The sequence below is a fragment of the Centroberyx affinis genome, unplaced genomic scaffold (assembly GCF_046629955.1).
Source record: "Centroberyx affinis isolate AG114_WGS23_722 - 3 ecotype Tasmania unplaced genomic scaffold, CSIRO-AGI_Caff_v1 ptg004344l_1, whole genome shotgun sequence".
Taxonomy (NCBI): Eukaryota; Metazoa; Chordata; class Actinopteri; order Beryciformes; family Berycidae; genus Centroberyx; species Centroberyx affinis.
This window is the reverse complement of record NW_027282048.1, coordinates 7,864-21,515: the sequence shown is the minus strand read 5'-3', so window position 1 is coordinate 21,515 and position 13,652 is coordinate 7,864.

Genomic DNA, 13,652 nt, shown 5'->3' with positions numbered 1-13,652 from the left:
CGGCCCCAAAAACCAGCCCATTTCCTAGGTGAGATTATCTGTCACTATTGCCGTAAGCCAGGCCATATAAAGTCTCGTTGCCCAGTGCTGCAGGGAAGGGAGTCATCTAGAGTGGGTAGTGGTCGTGCTGTCCCATGTAGTCTCATAAGTCAAAATGTATGTGTGGAGGATGCAGAGATTGCAGGAGATGTGAGCTCCAAGATGTTTGAAGGTTTCCTGTCAGAAGGGTCGGTTGCCATAGAAGAGGGTGGAGGAGAGGTTTCAGTGTCTGGTCGTCCAGTAGGAGAGGGAGTATCCAGCAACATTCCCAGTGTGTGTCGTAACCCGTTCTCAGGCTAGGAGGAGTTCATGTGAGACCTCAGTTAGTGTGGAGGAAAATGAGGGAGCCCAGGCCAAGAATGTGAGCACACATAAACAAGATAGTGCACTATCAGTGGAGTTGGCTGACACCATTTTTGTAGGTGTAAGTATATATAAATTCAAAATTTGTGAAGAAAATAACAAATACACCACAATTGCTCAATGTTCATACATCAAAATGTCTCAGTCATAATCCAATCACCTGAAAGTCTATGGTATATAAATTGGAGCAGAATTCAGAACCGTGTTGGAAGAAGGGGTAACGTTACTGGATTGTCAAACGAAAATGGATCCTGTTATTGTAAGTGAATTGGTGGACTACACAGTCCATAATAGATTCCCTCAGAGAATCTCAAAACAGCAGAGATATGTGATCAAAAGAAGAGCAACAAACTTCACAATGAAGGTAATCCTACAATATCCTGTAATTGTAGTGTTAGCCCAATCTGTGCTCAACAGTTCATGAGCTCCATCCTCACCAGATGGAGAGCTTTACTACATTTGCCATAGGAAGCAAAATAAAAAGAAGCTCCTGGCTAAGGTGATTGCAGCCATAGAGATATTTCATATAGTATAACATATATATCTCTATGGTTTCAGCTACCAAGGAGGCAGATGCAGTATTTATGGAATTCCATTCCAGTAGTTTTGGCACACTGTGGTGTTGAGAAAACCCACCATGCCATAATCAGCCGATACTACTGGCTGAGTATGGAAGCTGACATCTGCAAATGGGTAAGTTAACAGGGGAATTCAATCTACCCCAAAATTTCACATGTACAAAATGAAACCTAGTAGAATGGAATCTGTGTTTGGCATTATGATTAACTGCATGAAGTTCAATCACCATCATGTGTGTAAGGAAGCACAAGGCCTGTGATGATACATTTGTGGGCACTTTTTTTTAGATTGCTCAATGCCCAGATTGCCAATCCAAGTGAGCAAATCTCAAGGAGAAAAGTCAGTACAACCCAATAGAGGTGAGTTAATTTGTTTTACTAAGTGTTCTTGTCAACACTCAATATTGAGTCATACCTCATGCTCATCTAATTATCTCTTTCAGATCACAGAACCGTTTGAGCTTGTGGGGATGGACCTGGTCAAATTGACAGTAACTGAGGGTGGTAACCAGTACATTTGCATAATGGTTGATTATTTCACAAAATGGGCTGAGGCCTACCCTCTAAAAAGTAAGTCAGCAGAGGAGGTCACCACTTGCATTCTTGATTTTGTATACAAATTTGGTGCACCTCAAAGACTGCTTACAGACCAGGGCACAGAGTTCAAAAATAAGGTACATTTTAAATAAACAACATTGATCATATCCTAGTATGACATATCCACGCCCCATGGAAGGTGAACCATCAACTCTGTGAACGGCTGGGCATCCAGAGGAGCTTCTGTTCACCCTACCATCCACAAACAAATGGTCTTGTGGGAAAGCTTAATGGCACCATCCAAAGGTAAGTAAAACCTTGCTCAAATCTACACCTAAATCTACCCACATGGATATCATGAATGCTAATGAGTTAATTTTGCAACATCAAATGACCTATATTAATGTTCATGTATGGAATATCTCAGGTCCCTCAACAAGCTAGCGAGGGATCACCCCAAGAAGTGGGATGAGTATCTTGCCCCAACCATGTTCGGTCTCCGGACAAAGAAACAGCTGACTACAAAGTACAGCCCATACTTCTTAATGTTTGGCAGGGAGGCAAGATACCCGTCTGAGGTGCCAATACAATATGCAGTAAGAGGCTCTAATTGTTTCTGGGGTTTACAGATGGCAGTCATGGTAATTTGGCTGACTTTATTAACATTAGTACTTTTGTACTTGTAGATCTCAGCAGAAAAGGTTGAGACCTTAGCAAAGGAGGAGGTGGTTTTTAAGGGCCTCAAATGCCAAAACAAAACCTACGCTGAGGTGAAGGCAACTGTGACAAAGTCACAGCAAAAGATAAGGCGAAAAAAGGAGGAAACTGGTGAAGATGACAACTTCACACCTGGGGACATTGTTCTCAGAAAGAACATTAGAGAACAGCAGCGGAAGGGAGGAAAAATGGCCAGTGACATGCTGGGGCCATTCACTGTGGTGAGCCTTGATGGGAAGATGGCAAGAGAGAGGCTCCTCAGATGCAACTACTACAGCAAATATAGACCAGCTGACTCACTTCAGAAGATTTGAAGGGTCCTCTCTGGCATCTCCATTCCATGTTCCTGCCTGTATGTTGCCCCCCCCCCCCCCCGGTCTCCCCCTCAGCCACCCAGAAAAACACCCTGATGCTGCCAGCACCCCTCCCACCATCCACTCTCCTGCAACAGCCACATTGCCTCTCCTAACAGAGAGTCATGTCACACACCCCAACGACAGCAATGGTATTATAATGTCACAAACATTATTTTCCATGTTGACATTCTACTCTATGCAAAAGACTTAAATGGTTTAACTTTTCAGTGATCAGTGACATTTGGAATGGGGCAAAGGGCGAAGTGTTATGGGCAAAGATGGGTCCTTACAAGGTCTCCACTGCAGACCTCCAGAGCCTTGCCCCTGAGAAGGAATTGGAGAGTGAGGTATTGCATTTTTATTGATTTTAAGCTTGTGATAGCCTTACTTCATATTTTGACTAATTGAATTATAAATGCCAGAATGTTACAGTTAATCATTTTATATGTGCAGATCTTGAATGCCTATTTCACATGGCTGGCGAGAGGCAGCAATGCAAGTGTACATGTTGTCGACTCATTTGAAATGACAGCCATATGGAACGGCACTTCCAGGGGGATGAGAAAGGTGAGGATCACCACACTGCTCCTTCTAAAGGATATTATTTGGAATGTGCATCCCATTTAACTACTGGAATGATTGCTTTTAGATCGATGTAACAGATTATGACATCCTCATTGGAGTCTGCAAAGACAGACACTGGACTTTGGTACTAAGTGCACTTTTAAGGACCCAACTATTCGCTGTTGTTAAAGGCTATGCATCCAAAAGAAAGAAGGGCCATTTTTGTCGACCCATTTGGAGCCACTTCTGACCAAATAAAAAAATTTACAGATTCAACAGGGTAAGCAAATCTAAGATACTACTTCTGAAGTACATTTGATTTTATTGGTTTTCAGATGCCATCAATGGATGATTGCATTTGTAAAATAAAACACATATGAAAACAAGTTTCTAGGTACATAAACATTCAACATCCAATAATTCCTCTGTAGGGCCTTCATGAGGAGGAAAAATATCAATGTGTCCAGATGGACGTGTGCCACCTTGGCTCATCCCCGCCAGCAGGACACCACATCGTCTGTAAAGTAAGTTTGTCAGTCTATCCATCTCTCAGTCCAAAGAGTAAAGAAGTGACACCAAGCTTTATTCAAGGTGGCAGAGCTGGTTCTTAAAGGGGAGACAATGGACTTTCCTGTTGACCTGGAGGGGGTCAAGGGAATGAGGGCAGAAATGGCCCAAACTTTAATTAATAATTCAGGTAGGTATGAAACTGTTTATCTTACATTTAACTGTTGACTACACTGTAAGTTCAATTGACATGTCTGTAACAGATGCCTTGACGGAACTATGCCATGCATGTGGGGAGAGAAACACTGGAGAGGGCCACGTTGATTAGGTAAGACAACATTTACACTGCTTTGTAAAAAAAAAAAAGAAGCCATTGTCATTAAATACAATGTTCAAATTAGTTATGATTTCATTTTTTTCAGATTGCATGTTCAACATGTGGCCACTGGTACCACTGGGTCTGTGTGGGAAGGCCTCCAGTGGAGCAGGACTATGTGTGTCCTGCATGCCCTGCTCTGCATCATTTAAACGTTGTCTAATGCCCTAGGTAATATGTCATTCTTTGCTGTATGCACCTTTGCCCTCAAGAGTGGGTTACTGTATGATTTTTATGTGCACATTTTCTTTTTCAGATCATTGGTTGCAGCTGGGTGTTTTTCTTTTATTTATATATATTTTTTTTTATTTTTTTTTATTTTTTTTGGTGGTAAGCTATAAATACATTTTGTAACATGCAATTGTTATACTATTATATTATATACAGACTATGAAATATTTTATCCGTGATATTGAATCCTGTCCGTATTTTATTTATAATAGCCTACTTTATTTTCTTGGGAACATTCAAAATTCGTCAGAATGTCACGAGCTCAGCTGCATTAAAGGATTTACAGATCACTATCAAAATAAAATAAATATTTAACGAAGCCTAATAAATGTTTTATTTTGTCATTAATCTTGAAGACTTTACACCGTGGATTGAATTATAAAGGAGTACAGTAGCTACTGTTCTCTGAAACAAAACTCTAAATGACAGTGCATTAGTTGGAAAAGTGCTGCAATGCTATAGTGTGCATGGTCACAAGTTAACCTGGCTGTATTGTTCAGACCAGGAAACGCTTGTGTCGTGTTGGCTGTTCACTTCTAGGTGTAAGTCTATATAAATTGAAGTTTGGGATACTTTCACCTGTCCTGGATAGTGCAGGTGAATTACAACAGATCTGCAGCATTTTGTCTGCGATATCGAATCCTGTGTGGGGTGATTTTTTTTTTTTCTCTTTCTTTTCTGGGAAACATTCAAAATGCGGTTGATGATGTGATCATGTGCTCAGCTGCATTAACGAATTTACAGATCAACATCACAATCAGATGAATATTTATTGAAATGACAGTTACAATTGGCACAGAAATTATTAAGGCATTCGCGAGGTCAGCTAAAGTTTCTCTTCCTGGTTGCAACATCTGCCGTCGCTCCAAGTAACCATCGACGCATTCAAGCTACGGCCGCAGAGGGCTCATCTTCGGTGGGGTGAATTTCCACAAGCTTCATGTTGTGCTGTCATAGCAGGTGTTTCAGGAGGTTTGAGGTCGTGTTTTTCGCAGTGGAAAGAGTCTTAGTACCTCCACACAATTTACATTTGACAATGATGTTCTTGTCATCTTTCCTCCTGATAAAGTCAAAGTAATGGGAATATTTCCAGCCGCTGAATGTAAGTGTTTCCATCTTCCAAGCTAGCTTGCTGCTTGGTCACGTGCACACTGACGTGCACGTGACAAATCATTTTGTGGCATGTCGTTTTGCAACAGTTACGAAAATGAATCAACAAAAGTAAGGTTGTGATGAGTTATTTTTTGGGGGGGTAAATTATTACTGAAATTTTATTAGTAATTCCTTACACTACTCGTTACTGGGGAAAGTAATATTGTTACTGTTACTGCCCAACACTGAATGACTGAAAAAAGGTCTGAAAATTCCTGAATAAAACCAGGAGTAAGTTTAGGGGTCTGTAGATTAAAACACACAAAATGGGCAATTTATTCTTTAAAATAAAATTAAGACTCTCAAACGTAGAGAAACAGCCAAGCGAGACTGGAGAACAGCTAAAATCATTTCTGTGTATTACTGCAAGGCCAACCCCCCCCCCTCTGCCTGTCATTCTTGGCTGGTGGAAAAATAAATATTCTGGGGGGGGATGACTCAATGAGAGGGGCACATTCATCAGGATTACTCCAGGACTCTGATGATAAAAAAAGTCAGTATTGTTGGTCATGATAAAATCCTGGTACTGGACTCTATCTATGATGCTTTTGTACTTTACTTGATGTTTTGTTTGGTTTTACAAATTATAGGAAAGAATTAGAAAATTATTTTTTTTCTGTGTAATCTCATCATATTGCTGGCCAAGTTTTATATCCCTAAATCTAAGGTGTTCAAAACTAAACCCTTTTTCTCTACCTTTAAAAAAATAAAAAAATAAATAAAAATAAAATAAAATCCTGGCAGATAAAAGACTTATTGGCAAGGGATCTTACATTGAGTAAACAGAAATGAGCTGATTCAGCAGCAGGGAATGAAGAAGTGGTTTTAACAGTGATGAGATTGTTTCTGTGTGGACTGTGAGTAGATTTTGGTCTTGCACACTGCCTTTCAGTGATCCTAACAGGAATGAATGAATTATTGAGGGAAACAAAACCAGCACCAGCAGGACCCGCATTGTCTGGGACAGGGCTATGAACAACAGAGCCGGGATGCTGGGCAGGGTCTAGCTGGGGAAACCATCAATTAAGGCTAAAAGCAATAAAGTTAATAAAATTACAAATCAATTTTCCTGTTCCTTTCCTGTTGGCATGTTGCCCATCATATTTAAACAGGTCCCACTTGGTCCAGAAGAAATCAAAATGACTGATAAAACCAAGTCCAGTATGGAGGACCACAAGTGTCACGGAAATAGTAATAAAGCATTTCATTAATTAATAACTAATTGTACAATAAAAATAGGCATTCATAAATTTGTTTACAAATTAATTTATGAATCTATGAATAAATAGACTAAACTTACAAAGTAATTCATTATTTGATATTATAATGTGCAATATAACAAGGAATTATAAAAAGAATTTACAAATGAAATAATCCATCAATTGTTCAAATTAAAAAGGGATTTACAAAAACAAACATAAAACAGTCAATAAGTACATCATTTAAAAATACATTAATGAATTCATATATAAATTATGGAATTTAAAAATCTATTTGAAAATGCAGTTTAAAAAGAGAAATAAATAACTGGATTCACAAATTGAATTAAGAATACAGATTTTAATCAGGCATTTAAAAGGGCAATTTCCTTTCCCATTTGCATTTCCATTTCCCCGCTGCTTTTCCTTTTCCTATTAGCTATTCGATTTGAGAGCTTGTTACATCCAATGACTAATTTAGTTATTAATTAATGAAATGCTTTATTACTCTTTCCGTGACACTTGTGGTCCTCCATAGTCCAGTGGCAGCAGAAAACGTTCAGAGCTCTTGGTCATAGTGGGAGTGGGACCAGACAGGACACACCTCCCCAGGCTTAACTGTAGAGGCTAGAGACTCAAGTTCATAATGCAGCTTAATGGATTGCCTGGACATGACGTCATTAGTGGCAGCGTGCGCTATCACAGTGTGGACAGAGGGATGGATGTCGAGGAGAGCTGGAATTAGTTCTATAAAATCAGCTGTCTTGCACCAGGAAGCTTTACGAATCTGATGATAGAGTCTCCAACAATTAAAAATCTCAGGTCACTCAGTTTCAAGGTTGCCTTTGTAAACTGAAAGCTTTGATCTGAGTTTATGGCCGATCGTTGACAAGCTGGCTGAGTGCAGGTGAGCTGAGTGATTGATTTCCTGGTCTGATGCTTGCGTGGGGGGAGTCACTGAGATAGTAGCAGGTGGCTGTGGTGAAGGAGAAGACGACACCGGAGCTGACACCGAGTGGAACAGGTTGTCAGGCTCCGACAGCAGCAGTGACAAACGGGGACGTTTGCACCCGGAGGGGGTCGATGAAGGGGACGGCGAGCCAGGGACCGTGGATGAGGTGAAACTGGCGGGTGTGGGGCGCTTTCTGATGGCAGGCCGGACACCGTGCAGGAGATGGAATAGGGGAGAGGACAGGCTCTGGGGGAAGCTCAGCCAGAGGAGAGAAGAAGTTAGTGAGTGGGATGTCATCACCGCCGGAAAAAGAAAACTCCGTACAGGAGCCCACAGCGGTGAAATGGCAGATTTCCAACCTGGAAAATAGAGGAGAAACTTACCACCGAGGGCCCAGGACCAGGCCCACTGCGGATGTATCAGCTCTGGTAAGTTTTAGCCGGAGTTGGCTTCCTCTGGGGAAACGTCCGGGGGGATAGAGGGGACTAAAATCCAAGAGTAAGGGGCGCCCTGGTGGCTCACCGAGTAGGGCACGTACCATTTGGCTCAGGCCTTCCCGTAGCGACCCAGGTTCGAATCCGACCCGTGGTCCTTTGCTGCATGTCCTCCCCTCGCTCTCTCTCTCACTATATCTCTCAAATAAAGCATAAAATGCCAAAAATAAAATCTTTAAAAAAAAAAAAATCCAAGAGTAAAATTGCTTAAAATCCTCTGTAAAAGCGACCGGCTAGCCTAGCCACCAGGCTAAACAAGCCTAGGTAAGCTAGCAGCAGTCGAGAGTCGGCAGTTGAGTCGTTTGTTAAAGATCCAAACGATGACTAAAACCTTATACCCGGATAAAACATGTAGGTAAAACAACAAGGGTCTAAAAAGTGTATCATAAAATTGTGGCTGATAAAATGTCAGTTTTTGTGACTGAGCTACTGTCAGAGTGTATGGAGCCAGTTCACAGGAGATGACGTTTTTACGTGGTAGTGCTGTGGGGAGGCAATGTACTGTATATAGAAATAAGGCTGTGGCAGTAGTGGTAAACAAGAAAAAGTTGAAGCTGCAATAAGCAATTTTCCGACCACTAGAGGGTGACAGAAACCACAACATATTTGTAAATAAAGCACAGCAAAGCTACTGGTCCATGGTAGCTAATGTTTAAGTTACGTTAACGTTACTCACCTTCGTAATTGAAGATATAGCTGGACACATACAATTTAAACCCCTTATCCAGCAATGAGGTCGGAGATTTACTGCTCGCTTTCGCAAGACAGTGTACGTCAGTCACTTTCAGTTTTGGCAGCTCTTCCAAGCACCGAGTGTAAAAAAGAGCCATAGCGACCTAACGTTAAAGCTGTGGAAAATCAGCATTGGTGCTACACTGAGTGACTGGCTAACATCGCTAACGGTTATCTAAGACACTGCGGTGATTATCAAAATGATCAAAAATGCACAAAACGAACGGTAAATACTATTAACAATATGTACAAAATTAACTGTGAAGTGAAGTAACAGTAAGGTGGAGGCGAAGGTAATGTTACTGTAGAGTTGACCGGAAGTAAACAGACGTACAGTTCGTAAAACGGATATACGTCACACTACATTGTGCAAGTGGAGAATATTGTGTAAAACAGGATTTCCCTTGCCTCTTTGATTATAAAGGAGTTGGATGTGCTATCTAAACATCATGAAAGTTTCAAAACGCACGGTCGCCAACTAAATCCACACAATCCATATTAGAAAACCGAACCTCTAAATGAGCCGTTTGGACTTCCGTAACTTTGTGGTGTCACAAAAAATTTTTCAAAGCGGTTGAGTGGTTGTCATTGTTTATTACCGGAGAGTTTTCCCTGTCTCTGGCTGTCTGTAGCTGCCGTCTGTGGTGTCTCACGTTTCACTCTTGAAACAGTTAGCCAATCATAACAGAGGGGTTGTTAATATTAATAAGCCTTAAAAACAGTGACAGAAACAGCCTGTTCTTGGTAAGGCTCAGAGAGATGCCGGAAAACGAATGTGTAAAGTGGATTGAGAGTGTTTTTGGTACATGACACCACACAAACGGCTTTTAATGGACCTCAAGGCATAAAATAAAACACTGGTAAAAGCTACTGAATAGACCGGGAAGAGCTTCGGTGAAAAGAGCAACACAGCTGGCCCGCGTGTGTGGATTGGTTTATATCATTATGTCTCAATGAATCTCCACATAGCACACATTAGATTCAGGATTGGTTATAAGGTCTAATATTGCTTATTGCAGGTTTAAGTTACCACAGAAAAGTGCAAACATACTTGGCCAATAAAACTTATTCTGATTCTGTTAAGTTACATTAATGGTTTAGTAGGCTACAGGCTATGCCACCTTATTTCTTTCTCATTCTTAAGGAGTCTTTGAATCATGTGATCTATATTTTAATTTTCAAATTACAGGTATCTCGCATCAGGGGATAGCCAACACTGGCCTTTGCATTCAGGATGATAAAAAAACACAGTGGGTGCCATCATAAATGAAGTCTGTACAATATTGTGGGAGGTTTTGCAACCCATTGACCATGAAGAAGGGAAGTTGGAGACAAGAAGACATAAGCCAAGGCCTTCAAGACATCCAGCGCTTGGGTTCAAACACCTACAGTATAGACGCATCTTATATTAGGCACAGCTTCAAACATTACTTCTGTTCACCTGCAGGTGCATTGCCTCGGCAGTGGGATCATGTCTGCTGGGGGAAGTTTACCACACTACTTGCATTTACTGCATTTTTTTCTTGTTTTATATATGTACCACAATAACAAACAAAATTTGATGTTGTACGCTTCTAATAATCACTAACACTATTTATATACTATTCATGAGTATTTAGAAAAGGACTATACAAATAAAATGTATTATTATGTATTATTATTATTATTCAAATCCTAGTTATTCCATTATTTCTCACATATTTGTGAGAAACTTATAATTGAAAATGATTAAGCAACTCTGTTTCCCACCATCATCGAATCACTGCTCGTTGATAGCTTGAGAGCTTGTCCATCCTCATTGCCACAGATTTGGCCCACAAGTCAGATTCAGTTGATGTTCAAATTTGTTTGTTCCATTTCTGAGATGGCTGATGTAGTATTCTGGATGAGGTGCATGAGTGCCTCCTCTCCACACTCCTCTCTCCTTCTCCTCTTAGGCTGGGATTCTGAGGTTGAACGGGCATGGCTAGGTGGTTGAGTTGCCACTTTACTAGGTACACCTGCTCATTAACAAAAAATCGGATGCTCCTCCAAACGCGAATCATGTAGCTGCAACTCAGTATATGAAGCATGCAGACATGGTGAAGTGGTTTCATTTTTTGTTCGACCAAACATTAACATGGGCAAGATGTGTGGTCTAAGTCAGTGGTTCTCAACGTGGGGTCCGGGGACCACCAGGGGTCCTTGAGGGGGTTCCAGGGGGTCCCCAGCAAATTGATGAATTGTTAAACTTCAGCATTATTTAATTTACAAGAAGTTAACACAATTAGAGAATGTAGAAGAATTACTCTTTTGATCATAGTTTCTCTGTTATCTCTTTACCTACAATACAGATAGTCATGGAATTCTGGACAAAATCATATCTAACAATGAAAATATTCTGACATTTGGGTCCAAGAGACAAATTCAAGTGGGGTCCATGGCACTAATGTGAACTAAATTAGGGGTCCTTGATATGGAAAAGGTTGAGAATCACTGGTCTAAGTGACTTTGACCATGGTCTGATTGTTGTTTCCTGCATCTAAGAAACAGCTGCCCTCCTGGGATTTTCACACACTATAGTCTCTAGAGTTACAGAGAAAGGTGCAATAAACAAAAAACATCCAGTGAGCGGCAGTTCTGTGACTGAAAAACAGCTTGTTAAAGAGAGAGGTCAGAGGAGAATGGGTAGACTAGTTCAAGCTAACAGAAAGGCCACAAATGTTCTAATAACAGGTCTTTACAACAGTGGTGTAGAGAAGGGCATCTGAGAACGCACAAGTTGTTGTCCCTTATGATAAATGGGCTACAGCAACAAATGACCAGCCGGTACTAGCTAGGTGTACCTAATAAAGTGGCCGATGAGTGTATACCTAAAAAGAAAACTTGAAGATTAGATAGGAGGGATGCCAGTCTGGGAGCCAGCATGCCCAGTGGCGTAACCTGGTCAGCACCATGGACAGCAGTCTGAACTACTGAGAGATCCACTGCACCACCTCCCACACCACAAACAGTAACCTGGTCAGCACCATGGACAGCACTCCTCTAATCTCTCTAGGCCTACATCATATGTATACCAGAAGAAAATAACCTCAAACCAAATTAAGTCTGGCTGTCGCTGCTCTGCTGCATCCATGCTGTAAACACCTAGTTACATCACTGGGCATACCCAAAGTGCTTTGGACATTGATTTATTTGAATAAAAGAAACAATGAAATAAAGGACTTGCCAATATTGGTGGTGATGCTGATCCACATTTGGGAACAGACACCCAGTATCTTACATCACACAGACTCTTGAATCGCCTCTGCACTGTTTTTACTTAGATTAAACATAGTAATAGTTTGTAAATATGACGACAGTCTTCAAAATAGCCTACCATACCATGTTATAATGTAACAGCTTTTCCAATTTTCTTTCTTTCTTTCTTTTTAAATAAGAAGTTTAAATCAAGTAAACCTATTTTCTTCATTCAGGTCTAGATAAATTGTATAGATTGTCTACTCAGTGTATGTTTTAGTCTATAGGCTAGTCTGTTCTGGGTCTAGCTGTCTAGAGGGCTTTTATTGAGACGAGAAAGGAACCTGAGTAGCTGTGTGCTCATACAGCCATCTAGTGGCATTTTTCTGCACTTGTCAATTTCACATGATTTGGGGAGGGAGTGTGTTCTGATAATTTCTCATGGGTTGAGGAGAGAATCTTATCTTTTATTATTAGCCAGTCAGGGTAATGCTTGATTACAACATTACAAATGAAACTGTTTCAATCTGTCTGCAAACAATGCTAGCTATGATTAGCTAGCTATGATTAGCTAGCTATGATCCAGGCTAAATAGCTGTTACAAACCATCTTTGTTGAGGTTTTCTGCAACTGCTTTCCAGGAATTTGCCTTTTCAATTCCATTTTTGTAATCTGCCCACTCTGTAGCGTAAAGGCACGGGAACATTGTGATTATGTTTATTACAATTTCAACTATTTTAGCACAATATCCTACATCTGATGTGCATCTTTATACATATAAATTAGTTATGCTATGTTTAAGCATTTTTATACAGTAATTTCTTAACCGCATTGGACTAAAAGTGGGCTATATGTAACCAAACCGGGATAAACAGATTCTGGGGTATATCACACAAATAAAGCATTATCTTATACATATGGATTTCTCTTGTGTATATTTTGTGTATTACAGATGTTTATGCATTGTTTAAATATGTAATAATGTATTTACTGCCTGGTCTTTTTTGAATGGATAGAACGGTCTTTCCCATTCAAATCAATGTTCCTGGATGGTCAGAGCCGCGGCCATTTTTACGTGCACTGTTGCCAAATCGACTTACGGCAAGTCGCTGAGTCGAGAGGTTTTGCACCAAGAACCAAAGCAGTGGAAAACTGGCTTTGCAGCTGAATTCAGTTGTCATCAATATTTGCTATGACGTAATTTAAGTCAGAAAAATGCATATCAGACTATAAAGGTGGACTAAACTGAGTTTTGGTGGGTTTATCCCCATTTTACATCTTATATTGCTCTATTTGATTTGACTCAATGTATAAAATCTTGCGGACTCGATACAAGGCTTTGGTGATGCTTTAGTTTTCACTTAAAGATGGCCTCTCTCTATTTAACATTGCAGCTGGGTGAAGGGAGGGATGGGATGAGAGAGGGAGACAGAGTGAAAAGGGAAAGGGAGCTAGCTTTAAATCATTTGCATGTGAAATAGATTAGCAGTTAAATCTCTCTCTCTCTCTCTCTCTCTCTCTCTCTCACACACACACACATACACACACAATCCAGTCAGTGTGTGTGGTGACAGCGGCGACCCTGGTTTTCACACATGCCTCCACTAGGTGGTGATCTTTTACAAGCTGCTTCTGT